Source organism: Triticum dicoccoides, chromosome 3A (genome assembly GCF_002162155.2).
Source record: "Triticum dicoccoides isolate Atlit2015 ecotype Zavitan chromosome 3A, WEW_v2.0, whole genome shotgun sequence".
NCBI lineage: Eukaryota > Viridiplantae > Streptophyta > Magnoliopsida > Poales > Poaceae > Triticum > Triticum dicoccoides.
The window spans coordinates 504,979,153-505,005,775 of NC_041384.1; positions in this window are offsets into that span (position 1 = coordinate 504,979,153).

Below are 26,623 nucleotides of genomic sequence, written 5' to 3' on the forward strand. Positions count from 1 at the left end.
CGCCGGTGGCCACCAGGGGCAACTCTGGGCTGGCCTACCGGAAGTTTGGACAATCCGGTGTGCCCTGAGAAAGAGATATGTGCAGCTCCTATCGGGATTTGTCGGCACATTCGGGCGGTGTTGCTGGTTTAGTTTTACCCTGTCGAAATGTCTTGTTGTACCGGGATACCGAGTTTGATCGGAATGTCTCGGGTAGAGGTCTATTCCTTCGTTGACCGTGAGAGCTTGTCAAGGGCTAAGTTGGGACTCCCCTGCAGGGATTTGAACTTTCAAAAGCCGTGCCCGCGGTTATGGGCAGATGGGAATTTGTTAACGTCCGGTTGTAGAAAACCTGAAGTTGACCTTAATTAAAATATCAACAGCGTGTGTAACCGTGATGGTCTCTTTCCGGCGGAGTCCGGGAAGTGAACACGGTTGTTGGAGTTATGCTTGACTTAGGTTGTTTTAGGATCACTTCTTGATCATACTTTCATCGACCGTGCTTTGCCTTCTCTTCTCGCTCTCATTTGCGTATGTCAGCCACCATATATGCTAGCCGCTTGCTGCAGTTCCACCTCATACCTTTTACCCTACCCATAAGCTTAAATAGTTTTGATTGCGAGGGTGCGAGATTGCTGAGTCCCTGTGGCTCACAGATACTTCAAAAACCAGCTTGCAGGTGCCGATGAGTCCGTGCAGATGACGCAACCAAGCTCAGGAGGAGCTTGATGAAGATCTTGTCCTTTGTTTTGTTCCGTTCTAGTTGATCAGTAGTGGAGCCCAGTTGGGGTCGATCGGGGACCTTTGTCGCATTTGTGGTTCTTCTTTTATTTTGGCTCCGTAGTCGGGCCTTGATTGTATTTGGATGATGTAATGCTTTATTCATGTAATTGTGTGAAGTGGCGATTGTAAGCCAACTATGTATCTCTTTCCTTTATGTATTACATGGGTTGTGTGAAGATTACCTCACTTGCGACATATGCCTTCAATGCGATTATGTCTCTAAGTCGTGCCTCGACACGTGGGAGCTATAGTCGCATCGAGGGTGTTACAAGTTGGTAATCAGAGCCTACCCCGACCTTAGGAGCCCCCACTGATTGATCGTTTTTAGCGGCCGAGTTGTGTCTAGAAAAATGTTTTGAGTCATTAGGAATTATATATCGGAGAGTTTAGGAATTCTTTTTACTTCCCAGTCTCCTCATCGCTCTGGTAAGGCTTCCTGACGTAGAGTTTTGACTCTTCTCTTCTCAAATTTCACTAAAAAAAATTTAGGATCACACGGGTATCTTGGAATCATTCCGATGGTTTTATGATGAGAACATTGTCTTGGTGCCTCCTGTCAGGGGTTTAGTGGAAGTGTCCTGGGGAGTTGAGCTCTGAGGTGTTGTCATCATAATTTTATCGTTGCAATTCTGGAATACCTGAGATATTTTCGCCGACATCAAAAATCTCTTTTATGCAGTTCGTTGGTGAGATAACCTCGATGCCACCCAGTACCGGGGCAGGAGTTCGGGAGTATCGCCATAACTTGTATAACAGATGCTTTTCGAAGGTTGAGGTAGATGGTTTCCGAAGGTTTCTTGGTTATGTGTTGAAGGATGGATACAGCTGGATGTAGGATTTGTTAGTTTTGGGTGAGATATTATGCTTCCCCTGTATCCCCAACACCTGATTGCATAACCGGAAAGTTTCGGGAGTTCATAGGTGGGAATTAAAGTAGCTCTTAGGATATCTTTCCAACAGATGTATGATATGAAATTGGGGTTCGATGTCTAGTGGTCCGCCTATTCACGGTCGGTTTTACAGTGGTCTCGTTGTGTCTTAAAGAGTCCTTGGCTATGCCGACTCAGGGACGCTTCATATGTCATGTGCACTGCCTTGTACATGATGGTGTTGTACGATCGAGCCCGTGTAGGCCCCACCACGAAAACTTCGGACGAAATCTCTATCATATGTTTGTTCTGGCTTATCTCGCAAGCCAATCCTTTGTTTTTGTTTTGAGTTGTGGTATTCGAGTTGCTTCAATGTCAAAGGTTGATTCCATACCTTTTCCTAAACGGTGTTCTCATACTCCTATGTGAATACCAAATCCTTATTGATAATTGAGATTGTCATGTCAATCCTTGTCAATCGGTGTGTCTCTCGTCAAGTGGATCCGATCACTTCAACATCCGCAAGATTCAATCCCAGTTCTTCTCAACGGTGTTTGTTTCATCCGTCTCCAAGTTGACTTTGTTTTCCCGCCCACCCACCTTGTTTCTTCAAGGACTCAGATTCCTTATTCAAGTATCCATCTTATTGATGTGAAATCTCTCCATTGTTTTCTATCAATATTCTTATCCGGTGATTCTCATGAAGATTCTAACGGAGCTTCAAGTTCGTCTCTCATCACTCGTTTTCTTCTCCAGTGGATTCTAGCCAAACTTTGTGGATCATATCTTTTTCCTCATTTCTATGCCTTCTCATACCGGTGCACTTCATTATAATTCACTTCTCGCTATTAATTTGTTCCGGCGTGCTCAAGTTTTCTCAAAAGGCTCATCTTGTCATTCAAGATCCTTTCAAGCTCTTTCGAGATTGTTATCTCATTCATGTCATTTAATTCAACTGGTGCAATCTCTCTGTTAAATGTTTTCAATGGTGTTTCTTTGAGTGGGCCCTAACCCACAGGCCTTTTCCCAGGATCTTACCTGACTCTTCTTATTTTCCCGGAGCTATCCTCAAAAATTTCCTTTCGAAGTTTGACGTAAGAAGGATTTATCATCAGTCATATGTCTTCTCCAAGATCTCTCAATTTCTGTTCATCGTCGGCTCAACCTTTCTAATTTTCATTCCGAAGTGTCTCCACAATTCTTGATGGTATTTCTCGTCGGCATTCTCAGTTTGGAAGACCGAAGAAGATTCTTCTTTCAACCTTGCTCCACTCTCTTCAAGATTTGTCATTCGAGGTTGTTGCCATCCTCTCATAATTGTTTTCGATTGTCAGAATTCTTTCTCACCCATCCGGAGTAATTCATGAGTCTTTTCAGTTTGATTCTCCGGAGCCCATCATTCTCAGCGTTCAACTCTCGTTCTCCAAATATTATCGGTGCTTCATTCAAATATCCTCTTATCAGCTCGTGATCTCTTTGTTCTCATGTATCTTAACTTTCTAAAGCATCTTCATTCATTTGCTAATCCTTCCTGGCGTTTTCTTTATCTTCTCTTCGTTCATTTTAATTCTTACGGTGGTTCGTTCAAGATTTCTTTTCCTTATTAATTCATTTGTTGTTCCAATCCTACCGGTGGTTCGTTGAAGACGTTCTCAAGTTTATGTTATATCTCTCTTAATCCTTGATACGAGAATAAGTAGTATGCCAAATCCGTTGATTGCCATCAATTTAATTGATGAAGGACGAGCATAATGTGATTCTTATTCTTGTTTCATCCGAATGAGTAATTTTTTTTCCGGAGTGGTTCATCATATCATATTCTCAGTTTGAGATGCCTTATCTTTTCTTTCCCGGAGTTCCAAGATCTAATTATCACAGAGATCTATCAAAAATCGTTACAAGGATTCACCTTGTGTTTTTTTTCAACTTCTCTTTCTTTTCGTTTGATCATTCTTTTGTTTACCGGAGTTCTTCAGGAAGGTTATACATGATGGTTCATCAAAGAAATAATTCCTTCTCGAAGTGTTCATCGAGATTCTTTTCAGAGGAGCTCAAGTTTTCTTCATCTCGCAATCCGGAGTGCAATTTCTTTCTACCGTATCTTTGGAGGTGGTATTATGTCATTCTTGATAATTTGAGTTCATGTTCCATGAGTCACATGTTGTTAAGAATGAGGTATTTTAAATCCATCAACCTATTCGTTGGAATTGTCTTGGGTTATATTTCACCTAAAGCCATCCCTAAGGACTGTTGCTATCTATGGTGCTCATAAACGATCCAAGCTCTTCTTTATCCTTCCGGTGAAATACTTTCTCGTCTCCTTGTTCAAATAAATACAATTCTTTCCCGTGAGTGGCAGATTGTCACCTCATAATTTTGAGATGTATTTCATAAGACCATATCAAGATTATTCTTTTCGTTGTTGGTTTTCCAACAACTCCGTTCTAGCATTTGTTGTAAGTGTGCTCCCTCGAGATCTTGTTTCCCTTCGTTCATCCCATTCCATTCGTACTTTTGTTCCGGAGGCTTTGTGATGTTGCTCTCTTCAACCCATCATCTTGCTTGTCAAGATCATGTTCAGTTCCTTCCATTTTCAGTCGGAGTGCTCTCCAAATTATATCATTCTTAATCCTTCTCTATCTTGTATTAACCAGAGTATTTTCAACTTTGTTCATCTTCCTTGTATTTTTTTTCTTTCAAGTTGTTCAACTTTTCAAGGTTCTTTGGTTTCACTCATTTGTCAAAGGAGCAACTTAGTCTTACCTCTTCTCTTTCTCTTCCGTTTTTCCCTTCGGTGCCATTCTAGATCTCGGGACGAGATCCTCTCGTAGTGGTGGAGTGTTGTAACGCCCCAAGACCGATGCTCGAGAAGACTTCCATAGGTTCCGGGTTTCTCCGTGTGTTTCATTTTGCTTGCTCCTTTTATTTTTGCATGTCATCATGTCATCATGTCATAAATCTTTTACATCTCAACTAAATAATTTGTGTGGATCTTCGATCTATTTAAATCGAGGGAAGAGTGACTTCTCTTTATAACATATCCTCCTAATATTTAGGGAGCTATTATAAAATATTTCTTCAAGTCGGAATCACCCATAACACAATTGCACTACACTTCAACTCTTCCCTTACCCGACTCATCCTCCTACCCTTCCGTTTCGACCTTTTAAGTTAAATTGCAAATTGGGTTTGCAATTTTACTTTCTCCATTAATGTTCCAAATCTGCCCATAAATCACATCTATTGTGTAGGGTCACCTCCTATAATTTCAACCCATTTGGAGTTCATTTGAATGGGTTTAGAAATTAAAATCTTGCCAAGCTAAATCCAACGCGTGTGGATTTTTCTTCCTCTAAAAATCCTTAGGCAATTTTTATCAAATTCCCCGTATTTTTGCGAGTCCGGGAAATTTATTCGCGTACTCAAATTCTTTCCCTAACCTCCCTTTTTCCTTTTCTTCTCCTTATTTTGTTTTCTGATAAAAATAAGAGAGAGAGAGAGAGAGAGGAGTTCAACCCAGGCCTCTGGCCTTTTTCCTTCCCACCAATTCGGCCTAAGGCCCAGCCGCCGGCCTCTCTAGGAGCAGCCCCTCCCCCCTCTACTGGGCCGGCCTCTAAGGCCCAACCTGCCTACCTAACCCTAGGCCCGAGCGAGCTACATCCCGATCGATCCCTCTCCCTTCCCTCGTTCCCTCGCGCAGCCACACAGGGTCGAGGAGCCCCGATCCCATCCTCATCCTCCCTTCGACTCTCCTCCTGGCGCCGCCACTCACAGGGAGAGCGAGTGCAGCGCCACACCCTCGTCCCGTTTCCCCTTTGCACCCCTCCTCGTCGCCGGAGTCCAGCCACTGGACGAGCCGCAGGCCGCCGTCGCCATGAACGCCCGCGCTCATCTCCTCCACCTCGCGCCACCCACCTCCCTCCGCGGTCAAGCACCAGCTCCAGGAGCCAACAGATGCGTCGCCGCCGCCCTGGAGCTCCACCGCCGCCAAGCGCCGCCTCCAGCAGCCTCCTCCCCTCGCGTTCCTGCCTTGCCCCGCCATGGACGCCGCAAGACCTCGCCGCTGCCTCCCCGTCTCCGGCCATGGCGCCCGCGCCGGCGACCCGACCTGCCAGGGCCGCCGCACTCCTTCATCGCGCCCTCGCCTCCCTCTTCCTCCATTCGGGCCAACACCGCCGCCACCGGATCAGTCTGCACGTTCGCCGGGGTCCTCCCCTGCCGCCGGACCGGCCCTGCAGGAGCTTCTTGTCCCTCGCCGTCCGATGTTGCTCCGCCCTGCCGCCTCTTGCCGAGCTACCTGTCACCTGCGTCGTCTACGTGCTGCTTCCCTGCTGCCTTTTTGTTGTCATTGCCAAGGCCACTGAATCCAGGGATGCAAGACCGCCTCCGTGGAATTTCGCCAAGTACACCACCGACAAGACCAAACGGATGCTTAAACGAGTACCGAACAAAATGCCAAGACCTACGAGAATGACTTCGTGGACCGACGAGTACCACGACGACCATTGTTCGCCAAGTACACCTTCGGATGGCCAAGTTCCTCTTCAAATGTACGACTACACGGTGTTGCGCCAAGTACCATGATGCCCGGAGCCCTCGGACCGTCAAGTTTCACTACCGCCGACTAGCATGACTACCGTCGCAAAAACGAGACCGTCAAGACCCGATCGACAAGTACCCCGACGACCCTGAACATCTACGATTGTGTACGACTACCGCCGCTGTGGTTTTAGACAAGACGTCGTGAGCCTCTACTTCCACTACCGCTCCGATGATCGCCGATGAACGATAGGACGACTACTTCGACTACCGTCGCCTGAACCACTACTTCCCTCTATGTCCGGAGAATGTCTACTTCCACTACACCGCATCAAACTCGAACCCCTCCGATAATGCACGCTTCGAAGGTATAACCCTGAGACGACCGCCCGTGAACGAATGCATGTGTGATGTATGAGATGCTCGTGTTTGCTCCGTGCTCGATTTGTCAGTGCACGTTGCCCTCTTTTACCTTGTCACCATCATGTGGGAACCCGGTAATCGGGAGCACCCCACCTTCTATCGCATGTCACGCTCCCGTCGCACTTTCTTTGCACCGGGATTTCAATCGAGTTACTGGAACCGGAATGTTGTCGTGGTACCGTTTTGTTATCATTGTCGTGGCTCCCCTTTTCATTTCTGCCACGTTGACAAATGCTTCTTAATATGCCCTTGTCAACTTTTCTTATATTTGCATAAAACTTGCTCATGTCATCCGCATCATGTTAACAACATTAAGATGGCTTAAATTGTTGTTGCATCAAATTACTAATGCATATGGGGATTTATCGGATTTGTTGTTTGCTATATCCGGCCCAATTTAAATTGTTTAGATAGATAATCCCTTTATGTTTCACCTCTTGCCATGCTAACAACATTTAATATTGTTGGGTACATAACCGAGATCAAACTAAATAAGTCATGTGGTGTTTCGTCAATATGCAACGGAGTTGCATATTGAGCTCCACTTAATTTGTAGGATTGCTTGTGCATATTGCCATGCCATGCTTCATTAAACGAACATGCATCATGCTTGGATGTGCATCATGCCATGTTGATGTCGTGGTTGTTTACTATGTTGTTTGCTTTCTTTCCGGTGTTGCTTCTTTGGGTTAGTTCTGATAACGTCGTGTCTGTGAGGATCCGTTCGTCTACGTCCGTTTGTCTTCTTCATGGACTCGTTCTTCTTCCTTGCGGTATTTCAGGCAAGATGACCATACCCTCTGGAGCCATTCAAGAACAAAGTATTTAAGCCACGAAGACAAGACCCCGGCAAGAGGAGCTTGCCGGGAAGGCCAACCAAGGCATCTCAAGGAACTTGCCGCGACGCGCCACGCGTCCCGGCAAGGCCCGGTGAGCGGCAAGCTCCCGGACGCGACAAGACAACGATCGCGGCAAGGCGCTTGCCGCGGTAAGTCACCACTCTGTACCTGCGCTCCGGCACATCCACCAACGTGTCGCGCTGGGACCCTTTCGGGCGTACGTGGCGGGAAGCTGTGCAGCCAGCGGTGAGCGGTGGCAAGCGGCGCTGACAAGATTGCCATCGTGGCAAGCAGTGGCGTCCCTGGCGGTCCCTTTTTGCACTATTTGGGCGACGCAGACGGGCATTTAATGCCCTTGTCCCCTGCCGTCGGGGTTAGGTATGATACACTGTACAAGTAGTTGTACCAACCACCACTTTTCCATTTTTGCACTTGTCTACATTGCCACCTGTCGGTGACCCCTTGAGCATATAAAAGGAGGCCCATGCGCAACGTAGAGGGGGAGGGGGACACTCATTCACGCTCGGTCTTGCTAGCTGCTGATGTGTACTGTAGCACTCCGCGCTCCCGAGCAAGAACTCAATACAAACCACAAAGCAGGAGTAGGGTTTTACACATCCGTGCGGCCCGAACCTGGGCAAACTGCTCGTGTGTTTCGCCTCGATCTGCTCTTGCGCGATATCCGCCCCCGCCGAACCGAAAGGGGCTCGGTCCGCCGGTCCCATAGGTGTTCATGGAGTCGGTTTCCCCAGCATCTTTGGCGCGCCAGGTAGGGGGCGTCGAGGTTGTGTGAACCAGATCCGGCGTTCACACGAGCTAGATCTTCATCATCTTCATCGACATGCCGCCGAAGAAGAAGGCTTCGGAGGCGGTTGTTCTGTCCGCGCCGAACCCACCACCGCCGGAGCAAACGACTGGTGGGGTAGACGCCGGCGGAAGAACGGGCATCGACGAGGGAGTTCACGGTGCTGCCAGGTCCAAAGACAAGGCTGCGCTACTCATCGGCGGCGTCCGGCTCCCACAACGACCGGGCGCACTCCAAGACTTCGGCGTCCATACATGCACCGCGCCCATCTCAGGAGGCGCGGGACCGGCAGCGTCATGGTACTCACGGTACCATGCGTTTGCTAGGCCAAGATCAAGCTGGTGGATTTCGGAGTGCTCAAGACCAGCATGCACGCCAACATGCTGGCACGAGTGAGGCGCGGTCGCCTGGACGGGATACTGCTCCTTCTAACATAGTTAGAAGTCCGAGCATATCCCGCTCCTCGCACCGTTCGCCACCGCCACCCGCCACTTCAGCAGAAGCTTTGGCGCGAGCTCAACTGCTCCTAGACTACCCTCCAAAGGCAGACAAGATCGACGACTGGAGGGCCACCATTCAGAGTCTCATCGGCTTCGCCAACGATGACAATCCACGGCAGCCGAGCACATCGCAGCCGCGACAAGTCAGCCAGGCGCGAGCCGGTGGCAACAAGACTGGTGGGGGTGCAACCACCATGCACTCTCTGCCCCGAAGGCCAAGATCGCCGACTCGCCGGATCCACCTCGACAGCTACTCCACCGCGTCATCAGATCCACGAGTTCGTCGCGATCAGCGCCAAGTTCTTCAGGAACGACAGCAAGAAGACGCTCGTACTCGCATCGAGCGCCGAAGAGAAGCGCGGCGTCAATCAGACCAGCGCGATGGGCCCTCTGTCGACATGCATGCGCCAGGGGAACCAGGCAACTTGCCGTATGCAGTAGGATGCCCTGCGTTTACTCATGAGCTGCGGCAAGTCCAGTGGCCCAGTACGAAGAATTTCAAGCCAGACGTACCAGAGAAGTACGACGGCAAGTCGCATCCGCCGGAGTTCCTCAGCGTCTACACCATCGCGGTGCAGGCTGCCGGGGGACGGGATGACAAGATCCTTGCCAACTACTTCCCGCTGGTGCTCAAACCCAACGTCAGGTCCTGGCTCATGCACTTGCCGGACAACTCCATATCCTCCTGGGCAGACCTATGCCATCAGTTTGTCGGCGCCTTTACAGGCGGCCACAAACCTCATGGCCAAGAGAGTGACCTTCATCTGCTCACCCAGAAGGAAGGAGAGCCCCTGCGCAAGTACATTTAGAGATTCAGCCGTGTACAGCACAACATCCCAAATATCCACCCTGCTGCGGTCATCAGCGTGTTCCATCAGAACGTGCGTAACCGCAGGATGCGGGAGGAGATGGCGATGTGCAAGATTAGGGACGTTAGTGAGCTATACGCCCTGGCCGACAAGTGTGCACGTGCTGAGGAAGGGAGGAAATTCCCCAGAGAGAATACAGGAGCAGGAGGATCTGACAGCGAGGATGCTGCCCCGATAAAGAAAAACCGGCGGCGGAACAACAAGAAGAAGAAAGGCAAAGATGTGCTAGTCGTTGAGCAGTCCGGCAACGAAGGTGGCGCCAAGAAAGCCAAAGTTGGTAGCTCCGGCAAGGAGATTGCCGCATGCACCAACTGCCAGGCTGTGGCGGTCGCCGACAAGCAGGACGGCACCGACAAGCAGTACTGCAAGATCCACCGCACCAAGGGCCATGACCTCCAGAGCTGCAAGAAGGTCGAGCAGCTTGTCCAGCAGCAAAAGGCTGAATACGAGCGACGCGACAAGGAGAGGGCCCAAGGAGGCGCTGGAGAATCCGGCAAGAAGCGCGTCGGCCGGGGAGGACGCCGCGGCAAGGCCAAGCAGCGGCAAGGAGACAGACCTCCCCGCGGCCGCGACAAGGATGAAGATGACGACGATGACGAAGACATGGATGATGTCGAGACTAGTGAGCAGGAGTTCCAGAAAGCCACAGAGGTCTTGTGCGTTGACGGCGGTGCTTCTCTGCATACTTCACGCCTCCAACTCAAGCAGTGGATGCGGGAAGTCAATGCAGCAGAACCACCTGTCGAGTCACGCAAGCTTCTGAAATGGTCCAGCACGCCTATCATCTTTGATATTGAGGACCACCCTGATCGCACAACTGCGGTTGGGTGCTTGCCGATGTTGGTTTCGCCAACTATCCGCAACCTCAAGGTCACTAAGATGCTAGTTGACGGCGGGGCCAGCTTGAACCTGATCTCCTCCGCTGTACTCCAGAAACTCCAGATCCCTGACAGCGAGCTTGAAGAGACCGGCACATTCCAAGGAATCAACCCGGGAAGGAGCAAGCCGAAGGGAAAGGTCACGCTGCCGGTGACATTTGGCAGTGAGTTGAACTTCAGGACTGAGAGGGTCACTTTTGACGTTGCCGATTTTCCATTGCCTTACAATGGGATACTCGGCCGTCCAGCACTCGCCAAGTTCATGGCAGCCTCTCACTACGCATACAACTTGCTGAAGATGCCAGGCCCGATAAGTGTCATTTCTGTCCCTGGCGACAAGAAGGATGCTCTTATCTGCGCCGACAAGATCTACCGGGAAGCGGCGGCCGCAGCAGATCGCAAGTCACTTGCCGCTGAAGCTCCCGGGGGGAAGAAGAAGACCAAGTCCGGTAAGAGTTCTGATGCCCACTCCGGCAAGCGCACCTCTTCGGAGTGCTGCGCTGCCGTCGAGGACGCACCATCGAGCTCCACCGGCAAGTGTAAGAAGAAAATGGCGGCTCCGCCAGAAACCAAGAAGGTGCCCGTCAAGGAGGACGGCACTGGTGGTACCTTCACCATCAGTGCCACTCTCGACCCTAAATAGGAAAGCGCGCTCATTGCTTTCCTGCGGGCGAACGTTGACGTGTTTGCGTGGCAACCGTCTGACATCCCCGGTGTTCCCAGGAAAGTAATTGAGCACCATCTTGCCGTTTGTCCTCATGCGCGGCCCGTCAAGCAGAAGGTCAGGAAGCAAGCAGTGGAGCGTCAAGAATTCATCGCAGAAGAGATCAAGAAGTTGGAAGCAGTAGGCCTTGTCAGAGGAGTGCTCCATCCTACGTGGTTGGCCAATCCTGTAGTCGTGCGCAAGGCAAACGGGAAATGGAGGCTTTGTATCGACTTTACCGATGTTAATAAAGCTTGTCCCAAAGACCCATTTCCCTTTCCGCGCATTAACCAGATTGTTGACTCCACGGCCGGATGTGACTTGCTTTCATTTCTTGACGCATACTCAGGATACCATCAGATCTTCATGGCAGAAAAGGATGAGGAGAAAACCGCATTCATTACTCCATGTGGCACGTACTGTTTCATACGGATGCCTTTCGGTTTAAAGAATGCTGGTTCAATATTTGCAAGGGTAGTCCATGTCGCTCTTGAGCCACAAATACACAGAAATGTGGAAGCCTACATGGATGACATAGTAGTCAAGAGCAAAGACAAGGCAACTATGATTCAAGATTTAGATGAGACCTTTGCAAATCTGCGCAAAATCAACCTCAAGCTAAACCCTGAAAAGTGTGTGTTTGGAGTCCCTTCTAGCAAGCTTCTCGGGTTCTTCGTGTCTCAGCGGGGAATTGAAGCGAATCCCGACAAGATCAAGGCCATTGAGCAGATTGAAGCACCAAAGCGCGTCAAGGATGTACGAAGACTTGCCGGTTGCGTGGCTGCTCTCAGCAGGTTTATCTCTAGGTCTGCTGAGCGCGCCCTGCCGTTTTTCAAAATATTGAAAAAGGCAGGTCCAATGAAATGGACTCAGGAAGCGGAGGCTGTGCTGCAGGACTTGAAGAGATACCTGTCCTCCGCTCCAACACTTGTCGCACCTAAGCCACAAGAGAAGTTGCTGTTGTATATAGCGGCAACCAATCAAGTGGTTAGTGATGCGTTAGTTGCGGAGAGGGAGGCAGATGATGAGCCAGCAACCACGGCAAGCACATCCAGCGACAAGCAGGGGGCTTCCCCGACAAGCTCTGGTCCCGACAAAGATGGATCTGCGCAGGTGCGCGAGGAGATACAGAAGAGAATGGTGCAGCACCCAGTTTACTTTGTCAGTTCCCTTCTGCAGGGGGCTAGGTCAAGGTACTCTGGTGTGCAGAAGTTGCTTTTTGGCCTTCTCATGGCCTCGAGAAAGCTGCGCCATTACTTCCAAGCACATGAGATCATAGTTGTCACTCACTTTCCGCTGAAGAGGATACTGCAGAATCCAGAAGCGACAGGCAGGATTGTTGAGTGGGCACTGGAACTGTCAAGCTTTGGCCTCAAGTTTGAAAGCACTTCAACTATCCAAAGCAGAGCATTGGCAGAATTCATAGCAGAGTGGACGCCAACACCAGATGAGGAAATTCCAAAAACGAGCATCCCCGTCGAGGAAGCAAGCAAAGAGTGGCTGATGTACTTTGATGGTGCCTTCTCGCTGCAAGGCGTCGGTGCTGGCGTGCTGCTTGTCGCACGCACCGGAGAGCACCTCAAGTATGTAGTCCAGATGCACTTTCCCAAGGAGCAAGCAACAAACAATACTGCAGAGTATGAAGGCTTGCTTTCCGGTCTCAGGATCAAGAAGCTCATCATCAGGGGTGACTCGCAGCTTGTCGTCCACCAAGTGAACAAGAATTATTAGAGTCCGTTGATGGAAGCCTACGTTGACGAAGTGAGAAAGCTAGAAGAGCGCTTTGACGGCCTGCAGATGAAGCATATTCCAAGAGCTCAGAACGACATTGCCGATGGCCTGTCAAAGTGCGCCGCACTTAAGTTACCTGTGGAACCAGGGATCTTTGTGCTCAAGCTGACTCAACCGTCTGTAATGCCATCAACTGGATAGAGCAAGAAGAGGAAGTTGGTTTCTGGTGACTATTTTCCGGCAGAGCTTCCCGAAGCCGCCGCCAAGAAGGTCCCCAAGATCAACACCAAAAGTGCTGAGGAGCAATCTGCTCCAACAAGCCCTAGGGTTTGTTCCGTTGAAGCAGACGCTCCCGACAAGTTTTGCTCCGGCAAGCTTGCCGGGGAACATCAAGCTTCGACAGAGCCGCAGGTTCTCGCTGTAGAAGCGGATGTTCCCGCAGCAGTCCCCAAGATCAACACCAAGAGTGCTGAGGAGCAGTCTGCTCCGGCAAACCCCAAGGTTTGTTACGTTGAAGCAGAGGCTCCCGACAAGTTTTGCTCCGGCAAGCTTGCCGGGGAACGTCAAGCTCCGGTAGAGCCGCATGTTCTCGCCGTAGAAGCGGATGTTCCCGCAGCAGCAGATATGCCTTTAGTCCTTGTTGTTGAGCCACAAGCTCCAGCATGGGCACAGTAGATTGTCCGTTTCCTTCAGATAGGAGAACTTCCTAAAGAGCAAGAAGAAGCAGAAAAAGTAGCCCGGCAGTCAAGTATGTACCAGTTTGTCGACAAGATATTGTACAGAAGAAGACTCAACGGCGTGAAATTGAAGTGTATTCCCCGGGAAGATGGACAGAAGCTGTTGGCAGAGATACATGGAGGCATATGTGGTCACCACATTGGCGCAAGAGCGCTTGCCGGCAAAGCATTCCGGCAAGGTTTCTTTTGGCCGACAGCCCTCCAGGATGCAACTGCACAAGTAACCAAGTGTGAAGCGTGCCAGTTCCATTCCAAGCAGATACACCAGCCAGCTCAAGCTCTCCAGACGATCCCTTTATCCTGGCCATTTTCGGTCTGGGGGCTCGACATCCTCGGCCCCTTTCCCCGAGCTGTCGGGGGCTTTGAGTACTTGTACGTTGTAATCGACAAGTTCACAAAATGGCCGGAAGTGGAACTAGTGAGGAAGGTGACAGCACAGTCAGGATCATCACCGACAACGGTACGCAATTCACGAGCCGCACCTTCATGCAGTACGTCCAAGATCTTGGCGCCAAGGTCTGCTTCGCTTCTGTTGCTCACCCGAGAAGCAACGGTCAAGCGGAGAGGGCAAATGCTGAAGTGCTGCGTGGGCTCAAGACCAGGACTTTCGACAGGCTGCACAAGTGCAGAAGAAACTGGATTGAGGAGCTGCCGGTGGCTCTTTGGTCGATCAGGACGACGCCAAATCGAGCCACTGGCCAGACACCTTTCGCTCTAGTCTATGGAGCAGAGGCAGTTCTCCTCACGGAACTTGTATATGGGTCACTTCGAGTGCTCGCTTATGATGAGCTTGAGCAAGAGCGGCTGTGGCAAGATGACGCGCTGCTCCTTGAGGAAGACCGTCTTCAGGCTGCTGTGCGAGCTGCTCGCTACCAGCAAGCTTTGCGCCGCTACCATAGCCGCAAAGTTAACGCCAGAAGTCTCGAGGAAGGAGACCTTGTTCTTCGGCGCGTTCAGTCCACCAAGAATTCCAACAAGTTGACGCCAAAGTGGGAAGGCCCTTACCGGGTGAAACGAGTCACTAGGCCTGGCGCTGTCCGCCTTGAGACCGAAGATGGCGTTCCGGTGAGCAACTCCTGGAACATAGAGCACCTTCGTAAGTTTTACCCGTAAGGCGCGGTTGCCGGAACCCGTTCCGGCAACCACCTTTTGTACAAGTCTTGCCGCTGTTGCATGTAAACCTTTGTACAACACCGGGTGCAGACCCCGTGCATAAAGCTCATGTGCTCCGCACATCTTGTCAATTCCATGATTTCTATTTTTTGCATGTGTTATCTGACACTTTGTGCAGCACCTATCCCCGGTAAGCAATAACGAGCCGTAAGGCTCCATATCTTTATTTTCTCTTCTTGTCAAGGAAAAGAAAGATCCCTCGCACACAAGTTTGCCAGGGGGGAAGGAGAAGATAATGGTATGGACCAGGCGTCGTTCAAGGATTTCGCCTTGCCGGGAAGCAAACAATAGAAAAGATAAGTTGCCAAAGCTTGAGCAATCAGATTTTTTTAATTTTTAAGTTATCTCCCTTGAATGACCGTGCTTTGTATGGAAAACCTGTGCGCGGAGGAACCAACTCGTAGCTAGTTGCGCCCTTACGTTGTTTCGAGTCCGCTCAACAACTTAAGTGAGCTGCGACTAGTTGCTTAGCTAGTCGCACCCTTACTTTGTTTCGAGTCCGCTCAACAACTTAAGTGAGCTGCAGCTAGTTGCGACAAGGTTTCTTGTCGGTAGCGGCACCGCCAGCAGGCTGCTGACGTCCCGCACTCAGCGCTCGCGGCAAGTGTGCCTGTGCCGGCAAGTTCCCTAAAAGCGTAGGGCAAAAACATACAAAGGAAGGAATCAAGTAAAGGAGATAACATAGCAATCACTACCCAAAATAGAATTATATCACAAAATAGCTTGTCGCGGCTCTAACAGATGGTTTTCATGACATGACCAGCAGCGGCAAGAAAAGAGGCAAACAGGCGGCCTAGTCTACGCGCCCGCCTTCAATCCTCTTGATCCCGCTCACCTTGTCCACAATGGGTGCGACAAGGGCCTTGAGCGCCTCCAGATCAGCATCCGGCAGCAAGGTCTTGAGGACGTTGGAGAAGTTGAGGCCTGGGTTGCGGAAGGCCACCTTCATCAGCACCTTTTGAAGAGCTCCCGCGCAGATCTTGCGCGACTCATCGGCCAGCTGCTTTGGGATCCTTTCCCGGAGTCGCTGGAGGGCCGTCGCCACGCCTTTGAAGAACAAAGTGAGCTTGGCGCTGGGTTGGAGGTTCTCGTCAGAGGGATACCCGAGATCCTCCATCCCCAGCTGCGCCAGCTCCCTGTCAATATCTGCGGCAGCATTCACAAGACTCTCCGTCTAGTGCTCCACCGTCTCCCTAAAAGCATTCTGGGTGGCGGCAGCACTCTCCAGCAGCGCCTTGTCGGCCTTGATCTCCTTCTTCAAGGCCGCCTCCTGCTCCTTGGCGCCGTCCAGCGTCTTGGTCAAAGCAGTCAGCTTCGACTCAAGATCTGCATTGGAGTCCTTGGCGGCGCTAAGCTCCTTGCCCTTCTCGGCGAGGCTGGCCTGCAGCTCTGACTGGCTCTGGGCGTCCTTCTCCCGCTCACGCCTGAGCACAGCAAGCTCCTCGCCACTCGCCTTGAGATCGGCCTCCAGCTGCGCCACCTTCGTCTCCAGCTCCCTCTTGGCGGCCTCGGCAGCTGCGGCAGCATCTTCCGCTTGCTTGAGGGCTCCGCCAAATGTTTACTCACGCGCGGCAAGCTCCTCCTCATGACTGTCGAGGTTAACTTTCTGCTGCGCCAGCTCGCTTTCCTGCGCAGACAGATTCTCAGCGGCAAGCCGCTGTTGCTCTTCAACTTCGGCCTTCTCGAGGAAGAAGGCTTGCTGCTCTTCGGCGAGCTGCTCCCGCTCCTTTGCCAGAGACCAAAGAGCTTCCTGGTGAAAACCCCCAAGCTCCTCCGCACGCTTCTCGATGTCCACTCCCGCCTTCGCGACAAGCGCCTCGCGGGACTCCAGCTTGGCTTGCCGCGCACGGTAGAGCGACAACAGCTTCCGCAGCAGCCGCTCCTCCTCAAGCTCGCTGCTGCTGCTGCTCGGCGCGTCAACCAGCGTCAGCCCAGCGGAGGTGAGCACTTCTCCGTCCAAGCTCTCTCCCTCGACCGAAGCCCTGGAGCTTGACGCCTAGGGGAGGTTGATGAAGACGCCATCGCCGGCCTTCAAGTAGACGCTTGGCTGGGGCTCTTCGGAGCCTGGCGCTGCGGCAGCGGCGAAAGGGTTGGCGGTCGGCGTAGCGCCTGGCGCTCCTGCGGCCTCAGGGCCATCAGTACGATCGCCAGACCCCTGGCCAGCTGCTGCAGCGGCAGGTTTGGCGGCCTCGTCGGCGGCGGCAACCTCGATCTCCATCGGCTCCGCAGCAGATGGGTCTGACAGCCGAAAAGGGGAGAAGAGTCAAGCAAATATCAAGAAAAGAAGATCAAAAGAAGAAGAACCCAAGGGAAGTTTTGAAGCAAGAGGATTACCGGCACCGGGTTCTACAGTCGTGGTCTCCGCCGTCGGGGGGCCGCTGGTGCTGTCCCTTGCCGGAGACCTCTCCCTTCCCGGAGACTTCTCCCTTGCCCGAGAACTCCCCCTTTGCCGGAGAGTCCCTTGCCGGAGAACTCTCCCTTGGCGGCGTAGTCGAAGCAGATGGCATGCCGGGGGCTGCCTCCGGGTGCTCCTGGTGGGGCTGCTCTCCTCCTACACAAATCAACAAATCAGATGTCAGCAAAGAAAGAGCATCCACGCGCGCCTAATAGCGGGAAGCGAACCATATGCTTACGCTGGGGGCTGCTCTGGAGAAAAGTTGCCGGGTCCGGCAAGGTGATTTCGGGTGCGCCCTCTTCCGCGGTGGGTTCGTCATCGATGTTGATCACCGGGATCTTGGCCCTCTTCGCCGCTCTCTGGGCCAGCGTCCTGAAAAGGAATGAGTTCGGAGCAAGGCAAATGAGATACAAGACAAAACAACGAGGACTGAAGAATTACAAATATAACAAGAGAATCTTACTCTTCTTCTTCTTCCTCGTCGGAGCTGAACGCGGAGAAGTCGAAGTCCGGCTCCCGTCCGGCGCGAGGAGGCAGAGGAGTAGATTCCCTTGGCCGCTTGGTGGGAACAATGGCGGTGGTCTAAGACGACCCCGCTCCGGCTGCCGCTGCGGCGTGAGAAGCGGCAGGAGCAGAAGCGGTGGTCTGGGAAGACCCAGCTCCAGTTGCCGCAGCAACGTGAGGCGCTCCCGCGGCAACAGTGCTTGCCGCGGTGGAGCGTGTCGCGCGGCGCGGCGGCTGTTGACTCGTCTGCCGCTCCGCTATGTCCCCGGCCTTGCGGAGACGCCTCCTTGGTGGAGCTGGGGGCTCTGCTTGCGGCGAGCTGCCCGAAGACGAGGAGGAAGAGGAGTTGATCTCCAACGAGCCGCTCGTGTCCTTGGCGGGCTCGCTCGACTCGGCGTCACGCCCGGCAAGCTCTTTCTTGCCGGCGAGCTCTTCTCGCTCTGCACGACTTGCCGCCTCGGCTGCATCTGCCTCCTCCAAGGTGAATCCGAACTCGCTCGCGGCTGCGGCTGCCGCCGCCTCTTCCAGCCTGGTGGCGATGCGTTGCAACTCTTGCTCGATGGTGTCGCGGGTGAGGCCATCCTTCTCGTCGGAGCGGATCGGCACTTCTACTAGGCCGTCAAAGAACTCCTGCACGACGACGTCTTCTGGCTCTTGCCAAGTTGGCACGATTCCATGCGAATCGCACAGCGGCATCATTGCACGGATGCGGTCGAGCGAGGAGTTGTTGCACAGCGGAACGACGCCCTGCGGCAACCTGAACACTTCGGGATGCTCAGGGTCGTACTTGAACAGCTCCTGGAGCATCGCGTTGAGCTCCAGAACAGTGAAGTTATAGTTGAGGCCCGGACGCAGCCTCATGATATCCGCCGCATTCTTGAATTCCCAGGCGGGTCTCCCCCGTTCCTGCAAGGGGGCGATGCGGCGGCGAAGAAAATCTGCGCCAACAGCGCCTACAGTGAGCCCGGCAAGCCTGAGGCGTTGGATCCTGGTGACGGCAATCTTCAGCCTAGCGTCTTCGGGGCCACGTCACTCCAATCGCTGCCGCGTGCTGCTGGGGTTTGGCGCCGGGCGGTAAACGGCTGCGGGTTCTCCTTGACAATCCAGCACCAGTCTGCTCTCCACTCCTCCCACTTGCCACGGAACTCTCCCTCCAGATAAGATTCCTTTTTGCCGGCCCTCGAGATCGAGGCGATCCCGCCGGATAAAGGCTCTCCTCTCTCAACTCGGGGCATAAAGAAGTGGCGAAAAAGAGCTACGTTGGGATGGACTCCGACAAAGTTTTCGCAGAGATGTGCGAAAACTGCCATGGTTAGAACGGCATTGGGGGTGAAGTCAAGGAGGTGGAACCCGTAGGTGTTCATGATATCACAGAAGAATTCAGAGAAGGGCGGGCAGAGCCCGCAGTAGAAGAACAAGGCGAAGAAGGGGTATCCATTTGGGGCCGTTTTCCAGGCGGCGGCTGGAAGTACCTTCGTGCGCGGGTGCGCCCGCGTCTCCGTCGACCAGAAGAGGTAGTAGTTCTCCCTCGGCTCCCTCGCGGCGAGCATGGGGGGGAAGATTGCCCGCTCCTTTCGCAGTGCCGCAAGCCGCTGCGCCTCGGTCGACTTCACAGCCTTCCCCTTGTCGGCTTTCGGAGCCATGGCGGAAGTGGTGGAGGAGGTCGACGGCGTTGGTGGTGCTAGTGGTGATGGGGGACGGAGCGCTGCTCTCTTTCGGCTTTGGGAAGACGAGGGAGCGGCGAAGATTTCCGAGATTGGAGTAGCAACCGGCGAATGGGCGCACTACCCCTGTTTCCCCTGCTTATAAAGAGGGAGGGGGCGGACGTTCCGCCTTTTCCGAATAAAGACACCACCCACGATCTCTCCCACGATGCCGCATTCGACGCGTGCCGTTCGGGGAGGGCGCAGTGATACGGAGAAAGATCCGGCGTAACCTAGGCCGCGTGTGCCCGTGCCCTGTTTTGGGCCTGGCCCAACAGCGCTCGGCACCATGTATGGCCCAGGCCCGGGGGCTCCTGTCGGTGTACTAGAGTAGGGGTACCCTAGTATCCCGAACTTGTGCACGGGCAGTCGCAGCATCCCGCGGCAAGGCTTGCCGGGCGACCGCCAAGGTCCTCCGTGGTTCCTCTGGAGCCATTCAAGAACAAAGTATTTAAGCCACGGAGACAAGACCCCGGCAAGAGGAGCTTGCCGGGAAGGCCAACCAAGGCATCTCAAGGAACTTGCCATGACGCGCCACGCGTCCCGGCAAGGCCCGGTGAGCGGCAAGCTCCCGGACGCGACAAGACAACGACCGCGGCAAGGCGCTTGCCGCGGCAAGTCACCACTCTGTACCTGTGCTCCAGCACATCCACCAACGTGTCGCGCTGGGACCCTTCCGGGCATACGTGGCGGGAAGCTGTGCAGCCAGCGGTGAGCGGTGGCAAGCGGCGCTGACAAGATTGCCATCGTGGCAAGCGGTGGCGTCCCTGGCGGTCCCTTTTTGCACTATTTGGGCGACGTGGATGGGCATTTAATGCCCTTGTCCCCTGCCATCAGGTTTAGGTATGATACATTGTACAAGTAGTTGTACCAACCACCACTTTTCCATTTTTGCCCTTGTCTATGTTGCCACCTGTCGGTGACCCCTTGAGCATATAAAAGGAGGCCCATGCGCAACGTAGAGGGGGAGGGGGACACTCATTCACGCTCGGTCTTGCTAGCTGCTGATGTGTACTGTAGCACTCCGCGCTCCCGAGCAAGAACTCAATACAAACCACAAAGCAGGAGTAGGGTTTTACGCATCCGTGCGGCCCGAACCTGGGTCAACTGCTCGTGTGTTTCGCCTCGATCTGCTCTTCGCGCGATCTCCGCCCCTGCCGAACCGAAAGGGGCTCGGTCCGCCGGTCCCATAGGTGTTCGTGGAGTCAGTTTCCCCGGCACCCTTGAAATCACTACTATCTTTGCTTTTCTAGTTGCTCGCTCTTTTGCTATGCTTATGCTGCGATACCTACCACTTGCTTATCATGCCTCCCATATTGTTGAACCAAGCCTCTAACCCACTTGTCCTAGCAAACCGTTGTGTGGCTATGTTACCGCTTTGCTCAGCCCCTCTTATAGCGTTGTTAGTTGCAGGTGAAGATTGAATTTTGTTCCTCGATGGAACATGGAGATGTTGTTCCTTGTTGGAACATGTTTACTTGTTGGGATATCACAATATATATCTTATTTAATTAATGCATCTATATACTTGGTAAAGGGTGGAAGGCTCGGCCTTATGCCTGGTGTTTTGTTCCACTCTTGCCGCCCTAGTTTCCGTCATATCGGTGTTATGTTCCTCGATTTTGCGTTACTTACGCGGTTGGGCTATAATGGGAACCCCTTGACAGTTCGCCTTAAGTAAAGCTTTTCCAGTAATGCCCAACATTGGTTTTACCATTTGCCACCTAGCCTTTTCTTTTCCCTTGGGGGTCGCGCGCCCAAGGGTCATCATTATTTTACCCCCCCCCCGGGCCAGTGCTCCTCTGAGTGTTGGTACAACTTGTCAGCCGCCGGTGACCACCAGGGGCAACTCTGGGCTGGCCTACCGGAAGTTTGGACAATCCGGTGTGCCCTGAGAAAGAGATATGTGCAGCTCCTATCGGGATTTGTCGGCACATTCGGGCGGTGTTGCTGGTTTAGTTTTACCCTGTCGAAATGTCTTGTTGTACCGGGATACCGAGTCTGATCGGAATGTCTCGGGTGGAGGTCTATTCCTTCGTTGACCGTGAGAGCTTGTCATGGGCTAAGTTGGGACTCCCCTGCAGGGATTTGAACTTTCGAAAGCCGTGCCCGCAATTATGGGCAGACGGGAATTTGTTAACGTCCGGTTGTAGAAAACCTGAAGTTGACCTTAATTAAAATATATCAACAACGTGTGTAACCGTGATGGTCTCTTTCCGGCGGAGTCCGGGAAGTGAACACGGTTGTTGGAGTTATGCTTGACGTAGGTTGTTTTAGGATCACTTCTTGATCATACTTTCATCGACCGTGCTTTGCCTTCTCTTCTCGCTCTCATTTGCGTATGTTAGCCACCATATATGCTAGTCGATTGCTGCAGTTCCACCTCATACCTTTTACCCTACCCATAAGCTTAAATAGTTTTGATCGCGAGGGTGCGAGATTGCTGAGTCCCTGTGGCTCACAGATACTTCAAAAACCAGCTTGCAGGTGCCGATGAGTCCGTGCAGATGACGCAACCAAGCTCAGGAGGAGCTCGATGAAGATCTTGTCCTTTGTTTTGTTCCGTTCTAGTTGATCAGTAGTGGAGCCCAGTTGGGGTCGATCGGGGACCTTTGTCGCATTTGTGGTTCTTCTTTTATTTTGGCTCCGTAGTCGGGCCTTGATTGTATTTGGATGATGTAATGCCTTATTCATGTAATTGTGTGAAGTGGCGATTGTAAGCCAACTATGTATCTCTTTCCCTTATGTATTACATGGGTTGTGTGAAGATTACCTCACTTGCGACATATGCCTTCAATGCGATTATGTCTCTAAGTCGTGCCTCGACACGTGGGAGCTATAGTCGCATCAAGGGTGTTACAATCTCCTTGCGCGTCTCCTCCGCCATCTTCTTCATTCTGTCCATGATGCGGGATTTCTCGACGCGAGCCTTCATCATCTGTTCCACGACCGCATTACATACCTTGGCAGTAGCCGGGTGCTCGATGCGGAGCTTCGCCAACTCCTCCTTCTATTCCATGATGAGGGCCTGCAGCATATTCATCGAGGAACTACTATTCTCATGCAGCTTCTTCCAGTCGGTGTTCTTCTCCTTCAACAGGTCGATCTCATGGCAGAGCTTCGCCTTGTCCTCCTGAAGTCGCAGGATTTCGCCGGTCGCCTTCTTCTCCGAGGCAATGCTCTTCTTCAGCAGCATCACCAAGCCGGCGGTCAACTCCCCCTGCTGATTGAGCTCAGCGGGCATGTCGTCGAGGCTCACCTTCAACAACTCCATCAAGCCTTGGATGAACTCCTTCTGCTTATTGAGGTGCTTATTGAGATGATCGGGCATGCCCTAGAGGGATAACGACTCCAGCTCCGCCGACTCGGCATGTTCGCCTCCGCGGCTAGGGCGCTCCTGGGAGCCATCGCCTGCCCGTGAGAGATCTTTCGAGGTCTCTGCGTGGCGGCGAGCCCTCTTTTTTTTCGCAGCCTTGGTTGCCGCTCCCTTGTAACGAGTAGTTCTCGGCCTAGAGCTCTGCTCACCGGCCATGGCAATGACGGACGAAGAAGAAGCACTTATGAGGAGGAAAGGTAGAGTAATTTTTGGTTAGGTAGTTCCCCTTTTTATAACCTAAGTACTAGCACTAGTACTAATACCTACATAGTGGGAACACGTTCAGGTTTGGTACGTACTAGTAGGTGTGAGCAGGCTTTCGAATGTGATGGGAACAAGGTAAAGATTAATTGATGGTTTTGGTTTCGAGGCCCGAAACGGCTCCCGATGAGTTCAGCGGAACATAAATTTCAAGTACTACACTGCTCAAATGTGTAAATATTATGCTATTGTCAAAAATTGGCACAAAATACGAAGGAGACCAATGGAAGTACTACTAGCAACCCACGATTTAACTACTCGCATGCGCGCAGTGGAGTAATAATGTCTTTCTTCCGCCCTCACGTCCACTCAATTTGCATGCGCTATATTAATTGACCATCAATGAAGTGAACAACTTTACACGCGTCAAATTATCACATGGGGTGGATCTTGGTACAAAATTGCGTCCGCCCGTGTACCCACGTGTGCGTGCGAGGGAATGAGTGCGTGTGTGGCGTGTGTGCACATCTTCGTTTCGTGCATGTACCGCCAGTATGGCTCAGGGAGGAAGAGTACATTCTTCTGGAACCAGCAGCACGTCACTGTGATCAATCCATGCAAGGAGGTCGCGACAACGCCTCCACATGTGCCACGTGGCTTCATGAACTGTAAGAGAGACACTGTGTAGCGTGCCATTGGTATTCTAATTTATGTGTTTTGCACCTACTCAAAGTACTAGTAAGGTCCACGTGCATTGCACGCATCAGATTTTGCAACCAAATTATGAATAAATACCACACTATAGCATGTAAGCTCTGAGTCATATATGCCTGATGTAGCCCTTCGTTTAATTCTTATAGTTCATCTCATTCAAAATCAATTAGTTTTTATAAAAAAAGCTAAGAACGCGGGAATAGGAAAAACATGGGATTATAGTGGAATGTCGTCTTGAATCCTACAGGATTGTACGAGTGTTGGATTGTGCATAGAAAAAACGCAGAATTCTTTCAAAGAGGTTTGAGTGGATGGGATGTTTCCTATGAAATCTAATGCAAATGAATCATATGGAAAAATTCCTATGGTTTACAATCCTACGAATCAAACAACCAAGATAGGAAAAATTCCTAATGATTAGAATCCTCCAAAATTCCTTTGAGAATCCTTTGAATCAAAGAAGCCCTTAATCTATTTTATGATTCATGGAATTGTGCATCGTAAAGCATAAAGTAAAAACAAATAATGGCAATTCAACTAGAAAAAAAGTTTGGGCAGTTATGATATGGAAGATTCTAGAACAAAAGAGAACCACTGTTGTTTTGAGGTTTGTGCATTATGCTTAAGTTCAACCATGGAGTCTGCTAGATTGTACATGTGGAAAAATCCGGTGGGGGGCTAGAAGATGGTGCGAGGGGCTGAGTGGAGGGAGACTATGAAGGAATGCACAAGTGCGAGATTGATATTTTGAGAGAGGGGGCGAACACGTGCGCTGTTGCGCGCAGTGGCGGGGCCATGAAAAATAAATGAGCTAGGGGCCAAGCATTGCTAATCCTTTACGACGAGGGTCAATTCATGAACTTAAACAATTTTTAGTAGCAATTGTCTAATGATCACATTCATATTAGCCTCGATATATAGTGATGTTAGGGGGGAGGGGGCATGGCCCTTACTGCCCCCTGTCTTCGCCATTGTGCATGCATCTGAGAGATGAAGCGGAAGGCATGGATGATGATAGGGGGACGTTGGATATATAATTAATGTGGGTGCATGAGCTATATATGTTAGTCCTATATAGAGAGGTATAGATTGATCGATGTGGACGTGGGAAAGAGGGTGAGACCTCACTGGATATATCGATTGATCGGTTTGTGTGGAAAACTATGACAGACCTAGCTATATACACACATGCATAGAGGAACATCGATCATTGCACATGCATGCGTGAGAGATAAAGAATGCCCGATATGATGGAGAGGGGGATGTGTGTGGGTGTGTGCCTTCATGGGAGACCGACCTGAAGAGAAAGATTGCATGCGTGCGATGGATAATGCCGACTGGTAGTGTGTGTGCATGCATGCATGAGAGAAAGTTAGTGGTACAATTATAAAGAGAAGACTACTGTGTGGGTGTAAAAGAATAGGTGAGGTCATAATCAATGTAAAGTTGAATTCAAATATTTGAATAAGAGATCCTGATGTTTGAAACCCATGCATGCATGAATATAACGGAGATCTGTGCGGTGTGGTTTGGAAACGAGCATGTTGTAATGTATACACATTGAACAAGGTCAGACTGATTTGAATTTGAGATACCGATGGCAGACATCATTTGGCCACGTCGCATCCGTGCATGGACACACTATTCTAATTGGAGATGATGGGCGGCTTTCGCATCACATATCTATATCTATACCCCTATATATATTATATATTATATTTTTTATATTGTGTGCGGGTAACTTTAACTTTGAAAGATGGTCGTCGGATGAGGCGAATCCGATGGTCCAAAGATGGAAAATTTGAGCACTATTGGCCGTTGGATATCATCTAGATTCCACCAGATTTTGCCACATGTATAATATAGAAGACTCCATGGTTGAACTTAATCATAATGCACAAACATCAAAACACAAGCACTTCTTATTTGTTCTAGAATCTTTCGTATCAGAATTGCCCAAATGTTTTTCTACATGATTTGCCATTATTTGTTTTTACTTTATGTCTTACGACACACAATTCCATGAATCTTAAAATAGATTAGATTTCTTATAAAAACTAGATGGTTTTGAATGAAATGAACTACAAGAATTAAACGAACATCTACATCATGCATATATGACTCAAAGCTTGCATGCTATAATGTGGTATTTATTCATAAGTTGGTTGCCAAATCTCATGCGTGCAATGCACGTGTACCTTACTCTACTCTAAATGGTGTTTGTGTGTGTTGTGCGTGTTGAGGTGCAAATTGTCTTTTTTTGGTACACGTTAAGCTTGTTCTTCCGGAATTTCAAGCCGCGCCTTGTTATGCCGAAAATTCAAGCTAGCGTCTCTGTCTATCGTGATGCGAAACTCCCGCCTCTTCAACCCGCGCCTTGCTAGCCCGAAATATTTAAGATATATCTTTGTCTTGTTGTGCTCCGACAACTCCCTCCATCTCAACCCGCGCCTTGCTATTCCAAAATTACAACACGCGCGAAAACTCCCACCTCCTGTGAAATCTCGACACGCAAAATGCTCGTGGTACCCCTGAACCGAAAGAACCGCCTCAAATCGGTGGGGGTACTTTCGTAACTTACCCCACATTTCGGACAAGCCCGTCTCTAAGCCATGGTTCCCCACTGCCATCCCATCCGCCCACCCATTCGTACACCGAGGCCGCGAAAACCCGTGACGAAACCCCACACCCTGCTCCGTCCGCCTCCCAGCCGGAGCCTCTTCCCCGACGACGTCGTCCACAGCAACACCTCGACGTCCCTCATCCACCGTACCGGATGAGGATCCGTCGTCGATCTCATCGTCCCGCCGGTTCAGCCACCCCGTCCTCCACCTCCAAGGAGCTGCCCCGATGTTCCCCTCATCTTTCGCGCCACCTCCATTCCCACACCGCCGTCTTCACC